This window comes from Agelaius phoeniceus, chromosome 3 (genome assembly GCF_051311805.1).
Source record: "Agelaius phoeniceus isolate bAgePho1 chromosome 3, bAgePho1.hap1, whole genome shotgun sequence".
Taxonomy (NCBI): Eukaryota; Metazoa; Chordata; class Aves; order Passeriformes; family Icteridae; genus Agelaius; species Agelaius phoeniceus.
The window spans coordinates 61,727,130-61,744,465 of NC_135267.1; the positions used below are offsets into that span (position 1 = coordinate 61,727,130).

Sequence of the window (17,336 nt, forward strand, 5' to 3'; positions counted from 1 at the left end):
TCTGCTGTGCTTGTCCATCACTCTCCCTACCACAAGCAACACTGACACCTTCAAAGCACCTGGTCTGCTACAACACCAGAACTGAGTGGTGGGCACCCACGTCCAGGCCACCCACAGGCTCTCTGGCCAGCACCAGTTGCTCCTCCATGCCCTGCCCATGCTCTGGTTCCCTCCTTGCCTGAGCCCAGCCAGTGAAGCACAGCCACAGCACCCTTCCAGGTGTATCTCAGGCCTGGAAACTCTCACTGGGGAGAAAAAGCAGGCAGGATTGGAAACTCCAGCAATACATAGACACCAATGGGAGCCATCCTCCGTTGCAAAGTAAATTCCAGGCAGCAGTCAGTGCTGCCAGTGAATCATGTAATGACAGTGTCCGGAGGAAAACTTGCCAGTTGCTCCATGTAACAAATCACACCCCTTAGAAACTCCTTGCATTTCCAAAAGGTGAAATAGTTTTTCTCTTTCTAGGTGACCTCAGCTGAAAAAATTGTCAATTCAAGAAAGGCAAAAAGACAAACCATGGGATTTCCAAGAGCTGCTCAGGCACCTAAAGTACAGGAAGCATCTGCTTATGGGATCTGTGTTACTACAGATGGGGTCAGCACACATAATTTTCACTGTAAAGGAGCAATATTTTCCAGCAACTCACAGATAGGAGTTTTTGGTGCTCTGGGGTTTGTTTTGGTTTGGTTTTGTGTTCTTTTATGTTTGCTTTGTATATAGAAAAATAAGGTACAGTCAACTCACAATACTCAGTGGGAAACGCAGACTTTTTATTCATTCATAGCATTTGGTAAGGTTCTTCATTCTTACAAAATCCGCATTCACCTAGAGTAGTTTTCAGACCATTCAGAGTTATCTGAGGTTGGAGTCTCAGAAAACTGCTACAGGGCAGGGAAGGAATGAAGATGCATAGGCTCCCTAACAGCCAAGATTCTGAATTACATCACTGTTCCATAAATATATTCATTTTATTCATGTTCATTCCTGAAAGAATTTACTGCACCGAGCCTGTCATCTTAACTATGTATCTTAGAATTGATCATTTCCCCAATTAAGCTGTTCAGGCCTCAGACTTAAAGAGCTGTCACAGCTGCTGGAAGATGATTTATCTCCTGATGACGGGCAGAGCTCCTGACCAAAAATTATTAATGACAGAGCTTCTTTTTTTGAAATAACCTTAACCCAAGCATATATCTTCTTAGTCACATTAATATCTGAACACATACCCCCAATACTTAGCCAGGTATTAAATGGATGTAAAATCCTAAACCTTAGTCTTTTAATACAGAGCCTTTCAAATGAAGAATAAGAGATTAATCCAGCCCTATTCTGTACCAGACTGTACAGCAACTGCTGCTGTTTCATGGGAAATGCAGGCTCTGAACAGTGCTTTGTTCCACATCACTCTGCTAACTTCCACAACAGAACTTCCCAGGGCTGGTCTGGCAAAGGACCCCACCCAACAGAAAAAGGCACAAAGATGAAACATGATCTGTATTTGTTCACCAGTTCAGGTCAACTGTTTTGTGTAAGTCTCCTCTAGGGTTTAACACCACTCCCACTGAAGTTACTGAAGAGTTCTGCCATTGGCATTCACAGGGCAAGAAACAGGCCCTTCATCAGCATGGGCTTGTGATCACTGCTACAGCAGTAGGGCTCCATTGCTGCCCTGGATGAGATGACTTTATTGCATTTAATAGCTTAGCAAATTTTAACATAAAATAAATTGAAGGGACATTGTTTGTGGGGATTGTTGTATACACAATATGGCTTACATCTGTGCAAAGGCTTGCTTCCTGATATGGTTGAGTTCTCCTGTACTACGAATGCATAAAAGGATACAGGCACTAACTCAACCCAAATTTTCCCTAATTTTAATGGCCATAAAATCTTTTTCACCTCAAAAACCACCATCACAAATGTCAGTGAGCATAAGATAATTCACACACTCAGCTGAGCAGTTCTACCATATTCCAGATATATGTAAAAACTTCCATTTAAACTTTTGTTTTAATTAGTTCAAGAATTCATCCAAATGTTTAAAAGTTTTAAACAGCTATGTATCTTTCTTCTTATTCAGTTCCCTTATTATTCATTTTCAAAGGGTCCTCTGACACCTATCAAATCTGATAGACAGAGCAGTGATTTCTCTCAGGCGAGTGTAAATCTTACACCATTTCCCACATGATATTACTTTCCACATGTCTGATGGCTCTGGAAACAAGTAATCAAATTAATAGGACTATTTAACTTTCATTCATATCTTAGCTGCCACCATAAATTTTCAACCATCAGAAGACAGTAAAATGTTAGTTTTGCTTTATTTGGAGAAGATATTCATTTTCACAACTTCTGCCTTATTAAACCCAGCAGCTTATTTCTTGGGTAAGACAGTATGATTCACACTGACAGCAGCTTCAGTAACCACTCCAAACTTTTGCTATTTACATTTGGTTTCTTGAACAGGTCATATTCCCAGCATTAGAAGTTTATGATGATTTAATAGGGAGACTGTAAATATAATCTACCTTGGTCTGAAAACTTCAGTAGTTAAAAAAATGCTGTGGGAACCAATTTCAGCAACGGAATTCCTCAGCTGACACACAGAGCTCCTCTTCAGCAATATTCATTCCTGGGTACACATCAAAACTGTCCTCAGCTCACTGTGCTGGCTCGTCACTGCCTACTGCAGCAGCTTCAATAGGTTGTTATTTTTCTGCAAAATGCCCAGCAGTCTCAGCCCAGGATACATAACAGATCGTGTCATTTTTTGGGAACAAGTTTTGCTTGCCTGTGGCTCAGTGGAAATAGCACAGAGACCTGCTGGTCCAGGGCCAAGGAACTGAGGGCATGATGAGAGCAATGCAAAAGTCATTAACGATATAAATATGTGAGTTTTTACTGCTCAGACAAGGTGTAGTAATAGCCTGCCTGTATGCTCTGAGCAGGCTGAAATTTCTTCATTTAAATCACCATGAATCATACCACTTTTTCCCCACTGACCATTCCTTGGAAAGGGTAGGTTTTCAGCCCACCCATTGCCAGTATCAGCTCTCAGCACAATTCAGTAAAATAATATTAAGTATTTTCCTCTTCAGCCTCCACCCACACATGCAAACCTTTCACTTAAGAGGAAGTGCAAAAAAGTGTGAGAGTTGCTCTCAAGATTGCTCCCCACACCTGAGTGGACAGCAACTGAAGACCAGAGTGGTTCTGTGCGACACACATGGCAGCAAGAACAAAACAGCACCTCACCAGTTCTAAGCAAATATCTCCAAAAATTTAAAGCAGGTATTAGTTTTAGTGAGGACACTGCACAGTGACTAAATAGATCAAAACTCACCACTCAGAGTTGAAAACTGAAGGGACATTGCATTTTATGGTAATAAAGTGTTTGCATTTTATGGTAATAAAGTGTTTGCAAAAAGATTTAAGTCTTGTGACATGATAGTTTGGCATTTGTGACTTAAAACTACATTTGGACATTTTGCAGCTTTATGATATGGCAAATTCAAGCTTAGTTGGCTAACCATTATCATCTTACTTCTTTCAGAATTATTGCTTCCCAGGCTTATTCTTCCTCTTGGAGATATGCGTTTCTGATTATTTTCCCTCAGATTTATTGTCCTGCAGTTTTCTGGGATGAATCTTAGTTTCTATAAAAATGCCCGCCTACCTTTATAATCTTTTTAGGTCTCTTTTTATTATCTCATTTTCTCTCTAGACCTCCTAATTCAATATCCTCTGAATTTTGTAATCATATTCTTCTCACTTTTTTCTTTTAGATCATTAATGATGGTATTTAATACAACCTGTCTTACACCACTCCTAAAGTTCTGCATGATGATTATAATCCTTAGCTTTTAAAAAGCAAAATCTATTCATAACTCAAAAAGCATTTCATATGTCAGGAAATTGCTGTTAGCCCATATTACAACCAAAGATGCAAACGATGCAGGTACTCACAAAAGCTGGTTTCCTTTCCCTATGTTTCATCTACAGGCAGAGGACAAAGAGATACAAACTCCACTGGAGCCTGTTTTGGAGTGGCTAAATTAACTTTCTACTTTGAACACCCCTTCAGAGGACCCCAACACCTCTACACGTGAAACAAATAGTAAGGTAATATTGCCAATAGCTTTCTTAAAAAAAAAAAAAAAAAAAAAAAAAAGAAAAAGAGGGAAAAAAAGAAAAATAAAAAGTCAAGCAATCCAAATATCCAACAGTCACTGTTACTTTCTGCTGCTGTTTCACAGTTTGGCCATAGCCTTTGGATTATCACTGTTCAATGGCTGGATTATTGACTGTCCAGCGTTAGGGGCAGTCTGATGAGCGGCCATGATGCATTACAGATATTTTTCAAAGGTGGAAGGAGTTTTGTCTCACTTTCTTTGGTCAAATTTCTCTCTGAATAATTAGATTCTGAATGCCTAAAGTGCCAAAGGCTTTATTTAGTTAGGATATTAGCTTATTACAGTAAAATTACAATGTAATTTTTTTCACCATTATGCGGCTGCCATTATCCATGTGAAAGCTCTATGTTGCTAACTGATGAAATGAATTATTACCTCATACTCCTATCACCATATTCATAGAGATGGTGTCCATCCTGTTGACAGCAAGACCACAGGACAATTTTGTCATTTACTTAACTTAACATGACCCACACCCATAGTCTCCCTGTCAGGAAGTTACTCTGCCACCCCAAGCCTACAAGGAGTTGCAGACATGCAGGAGCTCCTGCGTGTTTAGCAGAACATCCTGTGCAAACACATTAAGATTAGATGAAGGAGTTTGTGTTCCCTGCTATGTTTTAATTAGGTAAAAATCTGCAGGGAACAAAGCTGAGCAGAAGCCTCTCATGGCAGAGCTGTGGCTAGACCACAGGCTCCATACACCTCTTTCATTCTGTAAAAACCTAGACAACCAGTTCCCACTTGCAAGTGTACAACATGGGACCGGGGGATTATCCGTCACAATTCAAACGCAATTCTCTGATAATAGTAACTGTGTTCCACTGTTAGAAGTGATAGACTTACATAATTAGCTGCAAGTGCTATTTCTGTGTGTGTAAAATCTTTTAATTATTTCCTTTTTAATTATTTTAAATTACCTAATAACTCTTTGGCAGAGAGGGATGTATGGGAGGGAGGTAGTGCAAAGCCCGCCATCATTATGAAAGCTTTTCAAGAGCTCCATTATGTGCTGTGAGCATCTGACTCTTTGTAGCATGAGTCACCCACAAAGTCTTGAGCCATCAAGTAATTAAGGTTCTTTAATACAGAGTGGGAGGGGAGGAAGTAATACCATTTGTCGTTATGATCAGTCACATTCCTACAAGTATATATCATAACTGTTTTATAAATGGATTATTAGCAAATCAGATTACAGCACTAATTATTTCTCCCAGCATTTCCTTTGCCCATGTGCTGTGGACTCATCCACTCCCCAGTTATTACTACTCTTCCATCTGCTTTTTTCCCCCCTTTGCTATCTCACACACATACACAATCACTTATGTAAAGTCACCCAGGACAGGAAGAACACAACAATAACTGTTATTAGCACTGCAAAGGAAAAAACATTGCTGGTTCTCATTGGAAATCTTCCTGAATGGATACCTGCACGGCAGCCTCAGCACAACATGATGGTTGTAACTCAGTTTGGAGCAGAACTGTGAAAGAGGAATTCACAACACAAAGCCATCTCCACGCTGGCAAGCAATCTCAGAAGAAAAGACAAGAATTGGCAGGCCTGAAAAGAAAACCACCTTTCTCACCTTTACTGGAAAAAACAGGGCTGTTAGGTAAGACATGTTAGATAATTTTTTTTTTTCCTTTTTAATGAAGACTAAGCCCAAGAGAGCTAGATTGTTCTGGGAAAAAAATCAAGGACAGGACAAAGTTAAAAAAGAGCTGATGAAAGGAGCAAAGCGGAGGGGCAGGAATTAAACTAAAGGAAAACTTAGGTGGAATCATAGGTCATATTTGCTACATACAATCAATGAAATGTGCTATAATTTTAAAGAACTCCCACAGGATTTAGCAGACCCAAGGAAGTTTAATCATTGTGCCAGCTGTAAGTTTTCACAAAAAGAACAGAGATTCAGATGTTTCTGTTTTGCTGTTTTGCCTACCCTACAAAATTCATTACAATCATCAAGTCAAAGCCTGAAATGTTACACAATATGAAAAGTAAGGCAAAGCTGCTCCCCTACCCAGCAAAGTAAAACACAACTCCTGCCACAGATTTACTGAAGTAAAGGAAAGATTTCAGGTTAAAAAATGATGGCTTGTGAGACCACAGATCTTGTGTCCATTCTCCAATCTTGCTTTTTCCATTTTCAGAAGAAAAAGCAGTCTTGTGCGCAGTCTTTGCACAAATAACTTCTCTGGTTCATAAGGTGGGATTAACATTACTCAAAATATTTCTTAGAAATGGATAAAGAGTGTTAAAAATGCAGGGTTTAGGCTCAGGGCTAATGACGAATTTGCAACAGACTTCTGCTTAATATCTGCTTAATCTCTCATGTAATCATGCACAACCAATCCCTTTGCTGAGGCTGTCCCCTGACCAACACAAGTCCTCTCCCCACTGCTACCAAAACATTGCTAGTGTTGGATTTTCTCTCACACATATCATACTCAGCTCAACTATATTATATATGCATCAAGGCAAAATTCAGCTTTCTACCCTGTGCTGGTTTGGGCTAGGGTAGAGTTAATTTTCATCACAGTACCTAGTGTGGGGCTGTGTTTTGCATTTGTGCTGAGCACAGAGTTGATAACACAGAGATGTTTTTGTTATTGCTGAGCAGGGTTTGCACAGAGCCAAGGCCTTTTCTGCTTTTCATACAGACACGTTGGCAAGGGGGCTGGAGGTGCCTGGGAGGCTGAGACACAGCCTGGACAGCCAACACCAACCAAAGGGATATTCCACATCACATGGCATCATGCTCACTATGTAAAGCAAGGGGAAAAAGGAGGAAGGGGAGGGGGTGTTTGGACTTACAGCACTTGTCTTCCAAATAATCATTGCACGTGCTGGAGCCCTGCTTTGCTATAGTTGACTGACCCTTGTTTTGCTTTGCTTACATGCACAGCTTTTACTTTACCTATGAAACTGTCTTTATCACAACCCACAAGTTTTCTGGCCGTTAGTCTTTTGAGTCTCTGGTGGGGGAGTGAGCAAGTGGCTGTGTCAGCCTGGCATTTGTTGCTGGCTGGGGTTAAACTATGGCACACCCTTAACTAGAGCTACCACCTACATTTCAAGGCATGGTGATATAGCATCAACAAACAGAGAGGCACCAAAGGGGGAACATACCTGCATATCCAGTAGAACTATTCATATGCCTGCATCTCCAGGATGGACAAAGATATCCCATGTTCAGCTCCACCATCTGCACTGCAGGTGAGTGGAATGACAGTCTGATGCACCAACACCAGCCACAAGGAAAGACCCATAGATTCCACCAAAATTCCTCAGCATGTATCCCAGCAGCTTTGTGAGGGATACATGAGGGGCACACTCAGGAAGGTGCCTGAATTTGCTTTCATAGATGTTTTGCTTATGTTCTTGAGAAGAGGGTCTTTGGCCAAATGGATTCACAGGTCTCAGCATCCCACATTCACACTCCCCCCACCCCCCCCCACAGGAGAATGTGACTCAGACCTGTCCTTTTCTCCAATCCCAGTTAATCTGAACATGATGGCTGAATTTCTGCTGGCTGAGAAGCATGGGTTCATCCTGAAATATTTCCCACAACACTGGCTCTATCCTTGAGTAGGGCTTGATTCTCTTTAAATATTGCTATGGTACTATTTTAATCAGCAATTACAGACAAAGCAGAGTCATAAACTCCCTTTAAAGTGAGTCCCCCTCACGGGTACTGAAACAATAGCATATGCCTATGGTTGGGCAAATGTCTCAACTCTACTCTCTCTAAGGTGCTACTTCACAACATTAAACCTATAAAACTCAATCATACTCTAGCCTGGGAGAAAAATTCAGTGAAAACTCTAGAGGAGTCAATTTATTTGGAAGTTAACCAGACATATTTCAATCTCGATTGGACATCTAGAGACACAACATAAATTTTTATATAGGTTATTTGATTCTCACACCTCATAAATTAAATAGAATGATCTCTGATATATCTAATGCCTGGTGGTAAAACTGTGGAAGGATGGATTTCTGGTACATTTGTTTCCAGTGCCCTGCAGTTAGGTCCTTCTGGGCATCAGTTAAGGTTAATGTGAAATGAGGGGCAGTGACAGGAGACAGTTTTAAGTCCTGACCAATTTGCAAAGGAAAGTCAGCTTGCTGGGGCCAGCTTAACAGACACTCTGCACAGGACAAAGCTAACGGTGAGTTAGGCATTGCTGCCAGGCTCTGCCCAAAATTGCTGCACAACCATAGAAAGCTGGGACATTGCTTGGCAAGTTGAAAGCAAACACTCCAGAAAAAAAATTGTTTTCAAAACACAGCTGGATGACTAATTTATTAGGTTCATTTATCCCATCCAAAGTCACTCACAACTTTCCCTGTATTTGCCATTTGAGTGAGCCAATAATGATGTTTGATTTAAGCTGCAACCGGTATGAAAATCCAATTAATTTGCATCTTGCAAATGTCTCAATTGAATAGAGTGGGGTAGACATCTAAATGCCATGGTGGGGTGTCATATCTTTGACTGAACAGAGAGTTGAAGTAACAAATAATGTTACTTGACCCACACTAACTGGCTGTGTGATTCATCCAGTTGGGAAGAGAAATAATGCCTCTTGTGGACCTGTGATCCACAACTAGACACAGTCTGCATGTGTAGCACTAACTGTGCAAATACACTCTTTGTGTCTCCAATTGTACAGGTAAAGATTGCTTCCAGTAAAACTAAAGATAAAATGCTACATTTTTGCGACTCCCCAAGTAAAACTCAGGTGCTCTCAGGACACAAACACCACCAAATGAAAATTTGTTACCTGCTGCACAACAGCAGTGATATTACAGAGGAAGTTACACTATAATCAGAACTGGCATGTGTCTCATATGCAATAACAAGGCTCAGAGCTGTCAGCAGCTATTCAAGTTGTACTTAGGCTGTACTTATACAGCAGAAAAATATGCCTCTGAAGTATTTTGGTCACTTTTTCCCGTTTTTTTTTTTTGGTACCCCCTTACCTTCTCCCACTGTTTTGGTATCCTTTTACATTTTTCTTCCCCTTCCCTTTCCCTTGCTTGTTTCTTTCTTCCAGCCCTAACTCTCTTGCTTCTGAATTTCCTTCCCATGTCTTCCTTCAGCATTTTCATTTTTTTCTCAAACTAGGCTTGACTGTTCATATTATAGTAACATTATTACCAGTGACAGTATGTAACTGCATTTGTTGATTTAGAAAGTCTCTTCCAGCCTTATATTTCTTTCTTGTTTCCTAGTTCATTTGACAAAACCTGGTCATTTTGACAGAGATTTCTGTGCAGAGATTAGTATCATTACTAGGCTTCAGAGTGAACATCCCACCGTAGTGCAGTGCAAAGGAGGAGAAAAGGCGGAAGGAATTCATTTTTCCCAGAGGTCTCATTTCACAAAAGGAAGAGAACTCTTTATCTGTTATGCTTATCTTGCTTTTAAAGGTTAGCTTTGTAGCCAGGTGGGTGAGCAGCATTTTATTACTAAAGTAAGCATGTTTCCAGGCTTCATGTGCCATATGGCCCACAGAGAAATAAAACTCCAGCCTATGGGCAGGGTGTTCAAGACCTCTGCTCTAGGCAGCTGCATGCAGCTCTGAATTCTTGGTATGTTTTTCAGAAATTTTATGCATTCTAATTTGATTAAGTTCCTTCTCTTGGCAACTGGTCATTGTCAAACCCTTTTCTGATCAGCAGGGGACTAATACAACCTGGGAGCTCCAGCTCTGGCAATGGAAAACATTATAGGCGCATTGGAGAATATATTTGCAAAGAATATCTCCTGCACCTGGACTCCATTTATTAAGTTTGCAGAAAGGACAGCTCCTGCCAAGAAGCCAGACACTCTGACCTTGTTTGAACCTGCCTGCTGCTTGTGGAGCGGGATCTGTCGCGAGCAGGAGCAAAGGAGGGGCACGGGGCACACTGCTGCTCCTCAGGGACTCACTCCAATATATGGGGAGTTTATGTTACAAAGTGTTTTACTTTTAAAGCCAGTATTCTTTCATCTCATCACAGGATATAAAGTTGCTATTGAGCTATATTGCTGTGTCTAGTCAGGGCGTGTGTTTGTGTGCTGGTGTCAATCATTTCTTTCTGTACCCTTCATCAGCTGCAGCTCACAGAGTGGCAGGTGGTTCTTGCTCTCCAATCTACTGATGCTGCTTGGCTTTATTATATCATTTTTCCCCCTCCTCAAGCTTTATAACCTATCAAGATCTAAAGTCTCTAATAAACAGTAAGTTAAAAGGAAAAAAAAAAACAGCATACAAAGTCAATGCAGCTTGTATTCAATACTCAGCTCATCTTCAGGAAGGCTCTAGTTTTCCCACTATGACATGAAATTGAACTTATCCTGTAATGTGGTTCTCATTTAGGATTTAAACATGTTAGCATTTCCCTTAATGATCATCCTTGGCTCTCAGACACTGCAGAGATAAGTGTCCTGCAAATAGCTAAGCTGGATAGACACAGATAGATGCTGTTTTTCTTAATAAAAGCAAGATCCTTCAAAACAACAGATTATCTAACCAGAGTATTATCTTTCCAAACAAATAAGATATTTACTTTCTCCTTTAGCAAAATGGAGTAAAAAAAAATATCACAAGAACAAACAAAAATCTCTTTCCCTGGATAATTGAGTTGTCTACTTCTTAAAACCACTCCTCCCAGCCCGAAAGCAGCACAGTACTAAAGAGCAAGCTGGACAACTTTATTGAAAACCAGGCAAACCCTTGGGCATCGTGCTGACTGGGGACTGCATTCAGTGCATCCAACATCCCAATGTGGTACATTTTGGCCCTCTGCAAAATCATTTCTGGAGCTGAAGCTCACATAGGAAAAGCTTCTCATAACCTGGGACTCAACCATAACGCTGCAAAGGAGCAATCAGACCAGAGACGGGAAGGGGAGATCACCAGGAGAGGCACCACCCCTTTGGCTTGGCTGAGGATGCCAGAGGGGATGATCAGGGTATTTGTCTCAACATCTGTCCATTAGAAGGAACAGGGACAGCCCACTTATTTTACACTCTATCACACTGGCAGGTCACCATCCCAGGCTCTTTGTTACCAATGGTCTGGACTGCATTTGAGCAGGAATGCAAGTGAAGTGCTGGATACTACAATTAGTCCAAAGAGGTTCCCAGCTTCAAATTTTTTCTACTTTAGTCATATAGTACTATCTCATAAAATTGGTACATACCTTTTCCCTTGTCTGGAAAAGAAAAGGAAAACCGATGCATCATTCAGACATATAAAAGACAATTAATTATGTATATTTATATCGGGCTTGCGGTAGGATAATAACAAGGTCATTAAAAGCATAAGTAGTCAAACCCTCACACTGTTTATGATCTAGACATGGAAGTCTGCTGGGGAAAAAGCCTTGAGACCAGAGAAGAGGCTGGTAGAGCCAGAGGAACCCCTGCCCTAGTGGGCTGCAGGAGAATTTGGCAAACTGGGAAGAACAGGCAGGGCATCGCACAACAAGGTAGTGTGAGTTTTGCCACATTTGTATTTTGCTGCAGTGGTTTAGTTATTATGACCAACCCCCCAAAAAATACACTGTTATCTCAAGAAGCTAAGCAATAGCAAGCAAGCAGTATACCCTCATGTTATGTTGAAGCCAAATATTGGGTACACATGCATCAACTCAGTGCAAGTTTGTTTGTGCTGGGGTAGTTATAATTCCACTCCCTACAGTTCCCGTAAAGAAAGATGTAGAGAGGAAAGATTGCATTGATAGGCCAGCTTCCCACTGGGCTTGCAAGGAAGTGAGAAAAGATCAAGCCAGTATAAACATATTTTTGTGCCCCTGAACACTCTTTGGTAAAACTTTAAAAAAAACCTGTCCCAGTCATGTTTACAAAATGCAAATCGTGTTTTGGATCATTACTTCAGCAACCAACAGATAAAGAAGTATGCTAACATTCTGCATAGAGCAGGAAGGATCATCAGTTAAAACATTCCAGCAGAACTATCAGCACCTGTTAACCCGCTAATTTCAAAGCATTCATTAACAAAAGGGAATCAATTTGATTTTACCAGACCTGCTAGATCACTTTAAAATTTTGCTCTGCTGCAGCACAAATATTGCTTTTCCTGTCTAGAACAGAGTTCCACTTATTAGCATAAATAAGAAAAGGGTACTGTTTGTTCATGATAAGTTAAGAAAGGAATTAAAAAATTATGGAAAGTTGTTTTCCTAAGCAAAGGGGGGAAATTTTGGTAAAATAGAATATTATTAGCGCTTGTTTTCTAAGAACAAACAAATAAAGGCCCATTTCTTGTTGAAAATACACTTTCTGCAGAAAAAATAATTAGCAAAAGGTCAAGGTTCACTATGTTTTAACTTGGAATAGTTAATTCAGTTCTTCCTAATACTCTGTGGCTGCCAGCCCCTGGCCAAAGACAACAAAGACCTTCTAGCCCTTTGCAGATGTTTTAAAAGAGTAAAGGTTTCCACCCATAAATACTACTTCTTCCTATAGCTATAGGGAACACCCAACCTGCCTTTACTGTCTCTGCTTCTGTGATGACTACTATCTTCTCATAAGTCGGTGGCTTTTGCAAAAAAACAGAGAAAGGAAAAAAAACTTTTTAAAATGCAGTCCAAGCCCAGCATCTTTCTCACTGGTGTCCTCACAGTCTGGCACAATACCAAGAGCTGTGGGATCAGTAATGAAAAACAAAAACCTCACAAGTATTGGTTAGAACAAACGTCTAGAACATTATTAGCACTGTAACTGATTACTTTGTTCCCAAGCAGTAACAAATATTTCAGAATGCCCTGAACAGGGCAGAGATCACTGCACATAAACTGCAGGCTGTCCAGTTGTGGAGCAGAGGCAATATCCCTGGAGTTCAGAGACTTTTGCTATGCCATGAATATATTCCATTACCTTACCATACCAGCCAATTGTTTCATTAACAGTTTATTTATGCCTACAAAAACAGTAACAAATCTCAAAGCCATTTGTGGATGAGCTGTAAGCAGAGAAAAGTCAAACAAAACCAGTCTTGGCACGTAATTCAGGCACCTCTGCTTAGGGGTCAGATTTATGGAGAGCGATGCTGTAGCACATGTAGATATCCCAGATCAGAGGCAGCCTGTATCTGGGAATACCCCAGGCCTGCTCAGGTATAAATATGTCCTAGCACACAGTTCACTAAGTGTCATTGGGTCAGTCACCACCCTACTCCTCTGTCAAGTCTTCATTATAGAAGGAATGGGGTTTTTGTCAGACTTCATCATCATGACCAGTTACAGCTTTCAGAATTAAGGTTTGCATACTACTATATAATTTTTGTTAACATTGGTTTTGCTCCAGTTATACTTATTAGACTGGTATTTATTTAATTCTGGGTAACTGAAATACTAACTTTGTGAAATTTATCTTACTTTAAGCTCATTTTCCCTTATTAATGGGGATGGGGGAAGTTGCCTTCCTCTCTTTGCATAGATTCTAAAGAGTTCAAAAACCATTGAGCACTGAAATTATCTGGAATTATTTACAGCAGGCTTTGATTGAATTTGAAGGGAAGTTAAGAATAATTTTAGTTTTACTTGAAGTATTCCTTGTATCACAGTAGATGCACAGGATCTTGATAATCTTGAACTGATTTGCTGCAAAAACACTTAAAAATATATTAAAAAAACTTTAGGGGAAAAATAATAGAATCAATGACAGAAGAGACAATAATTTCTGGCAAGTTCCTAGATCAATTATATTCCTGCTTTAGCCTTAGGTTCAGAAAGTAAATTCAAAATTCTTTTCAAAAAATCTTAGTGTCAATACTCAGAAGAAAACGTCTGAGTCCATGTATATTTTTGTACAGTTTCAGTCTGGCAGCATAGAATCAGTGAAAAGGATTTCCAACCTAGCAGGTCAAACAGCTATTAGTCAAAGTCTTTCTCAAAGTACGTCTCTGTGTGGTTTTAGAAAGTAAAAACAGCACAGAAAAAAAGGCAGTAGACAGTAGACGAGACTCAGAAAAAAATAGCACCCTTAAATCTAGTAGACAGGTTAAGCTGGTATATGCTATATTAGAAAATGAGTGTGTTATTGACTAATAATAGACTTCAGTGAAGTCTGGCTAATGTGAATACTAACAAATTATCTGTGCTGATAAAAGCAGAGAGAGTGATTTTGAAGGGCAATGTGATATCTATAGACATTTGTTCTAAGTTTTTGTGACAGAGAATGCTGCTGAATCATATAAATTTGCCTTTCTAGTGTAAAAGAAGAATGTTTCAAGTAGCAGGTACAGGTAATTAAGCACGCAGCTCATTAATATTGGTCCAAATGTTCTCCTCTGCAAAGGTGAAGGAGAGCACCACCACGGGTTCAGGCCAGTGAGCACAGAGAGAAATGATCAGGAGCCTAGCAGAGCAGTTTTGCTTCTGCTTCGAAGGAGGGAAGATTTACAAGCCCAGAAGCAACAGGACTCTCCCTGCTGCCCTGCCATGCAGACCAGGCACAGGGAGAGCACATTCCTCAGGCTGGGATGGCTGAAGAAGCTCAGCGTGCATAGGCGCACCACAGTACAGGCATACCACAGAAGATTCAGCTCTAAAATAAAATAAAAAAAAAATTTAAAAAAAACCAAACAAACAAGCAAACAAATAAAAAAGAATCCTAAATTTAGGAATTTAGGAGTGTACAGGCACAAAATTGAGTTGCCTAAACATGTGTCTGGCTACGCAAGCTGTCCCAGCATACTTGAGACATCTGTACAGGGCTGCCAGAAATCATACAGGACCTGCAGAGGTCTTGCACATTTTCTCAGGCAGAATATCCCACAAAACCTAAAATTACCTTTGACACCCTCTGCAGCAACAGGATCTCGTCAGCACTGCCTTGGCTGCATCATTGCCATTGGCAAGCCAGTCAGGACACACAAGGGGACACAAGACACCTGCTCAGGAGCCCTTGCACGAGATGCCTCACGCAGCAGGTCAGTGCCCTGCACCCTGTCCCCATGGGTGACACAGCTTCCCACACTCCACCTTCACCTGCCTTGCTGCACCTGCAGCAGCACTGGTGTGCAAGTGGACACGCCTGCAGCAAGCCTTGCTAGTTGGTGTCCATGCCTGGAGAAAGACAACCACGTTCCAAGGCTAAAATGCACTATAGCTAATTAAGTGAGTTTGAGACGTATTTCAAAACCTATTAAGCAGAAAGCTGTGCTACTAAAAAATTTAAAGGGCTGACTTAATTCCCCTAAGGCAACACTTTTAGCTTTGAAAGAATATAACTTTTTAGTCAATAGGTTCTGAAATACATCTCAAAGTTGCTTAATTAGTCAGTTATAGCTGAATTTAGCTTAAAAAGGGGGCTATGGGGGCAGTCATTGAACAACTATGATGGGCGTGACTATGCAAAAGTGATGCTATAATAACAGGAGGACCTCTGGCTAGCTTGTGTGTTAATTCTCTGAGCTTGCTGATAAAGAGATATTTTCAGACACCTAAGAAGAGCTCAGGTTATATTTGCACCTGAGTATTTAAATAAAAGCCTTAAATTGTGTCTCCTGAAAATCTAAATTCCAAAAACTTGTCAAATGCTCTGTGCCAGATTCTCATGGGGTGTAATCTAAAGCAGCTCCTTAGCTTGCCAACAGCTTTCCCAATTTACATCACCAAAAAGACCTGGCCAAATGCCAAAATGTTTAGAAAAGCAGTTCCTTTTCTTCTTCAGTTTCATTTTCATATACCTCCGTGCTTCACACTTCACTCCGTTACAGAGCAGAAACAGAAGCAACAAAGTGCTCAGAATTAAAATGTGCATTTGCCCTATTTTCCTTAGCAAAGCAGCAGAAATTTTGTGAGCTAGCCAGTCCTCTGAGACTTCCAGTTCTGTTTGGCAAATTTCTGAGGTTTGGATAATAAAATTATGAGACAATTCCCACAAGTATATTTTTCACCTTTTTAATATCTTTTATATGATGTATTACTTTCATGTGATGTTTCCCACAGCTCTGCTCTGATAAAACATAGAAAATTCATTGAGCAACAGTGCCCTTACAAAAGCCAGTGCTGGTGGTGTACATCTGCTGAGGATGAATCTGAGATCATGTTTCATCTAGTAAAGCAAAGTACAGAAACACAAGGTGTCGTTTTTGGACTCTGTGACCTAAGACTTTGAAAGTCTACACCTTGCCTGCTGGAAACTGCTCTGCTGTGGTCTGCCTTGCAAACAAGCCTTGAAAATTTCCAGACCCCATTCACCAAGTATTTACATCAGCATGCACCAGGAATGTCTCAGTTGCATTCCCCATCTCTAGCACATGTGTGCTCAGCTGAAGGCCACATCTGAAAAGCCTGATGTTTCCAAAAGAGCAAAGATCTTATAAAAGACTCACACAAATTTTTCTGCCTCTGTCAGAGGTATGTGATAGACTCCCAGAAGGAAAGTAGACACAAACTTATTTCTGAAACACCCACCCAGCCTTGCAGCCCACACTCTGCAAGATGCCCCATCCTGGAAGCAGTCTGATGGGTTGACACTGGTGTTCCTGTCACACAAGAACATGGGCAATATAGACAAGAAAGGGAAATATCCCAGCTTGTGTTGTTGCAAAACTAGACAGAATGTGAGCAAAGATGCAGCTGAAAAGAGAAAAACATAGCTCTTTCTATCCCTGGCCATTTAGTGCACTTCAGACAGTTTTCTGGCCAGGCCACCTTCTGGGAAAAAAAAAAAAAAAAAAAAAGAGAGTGGCACAAGGCTTACTATTACCCTCTATGGAGAGCTTGGGGATCCCAGATTCCTCTTATCTTCTCCTCTTCCTGCACAAGCAAACCTGGGTGCATCACCCTCCATGTTTGTCAGAGGAGGAACAGAGCAGGCAAGACAAGAAAGATCTCTTTGTATGTCTTGCAGTGGGGTTACCTGGCTGAGAGGCACAAGAGAAGCAAGAACAGTTGTGGAGAGTTGCCATGGTTTAACCCCAGCCAGACACCAAACCCCTCCCAGCCACTCGCTCGCTCACCCACCAGTGGGACTGGGGAGACAATCTGAAAGATAAAAGCTGGAAACCCATGGGTCGAGACAAAGGCAGTTTAATGGAGAAAGCAAAAGCCATGAGTACAAAGCAAAGCAAAATGAGGAATGATTTCACCTCTTCCCATGGGCAGGCAGG

The 17,336-nt window shown here is 40.8% G+C and overlaps 2 long non-coding RNA genes across 3 annotated transcripts in view; one reads left to right on the forward strand and one right to left on the reverse strand.

Annotated features, from left to right (window-relative positions):
* The window catches only part of LOC143693567 (uncharacterized), a 181,831-nt gene that overhangs the window by 71,559 nt on the left and 92,936 nt on the right, over positions 1-17,336 (reverse strand). The window lies entirely within an intron of this gene.
* LOC143693568 (uncharacterized) overlaps positions 5,468-17,336 on the forward strand; it is a 35,177-nt gene continuing 23,308 nt past the window's right edge. The window contains exon 1 of the long non-coding RNA XR_013181382.1: positions 5,468-5,809. This is a non-coding gene — a long non-coding RNA (uncharacterized LOC143693568). The remainder of the gene's footprint in view (positions 5,810-17,336) is intronic.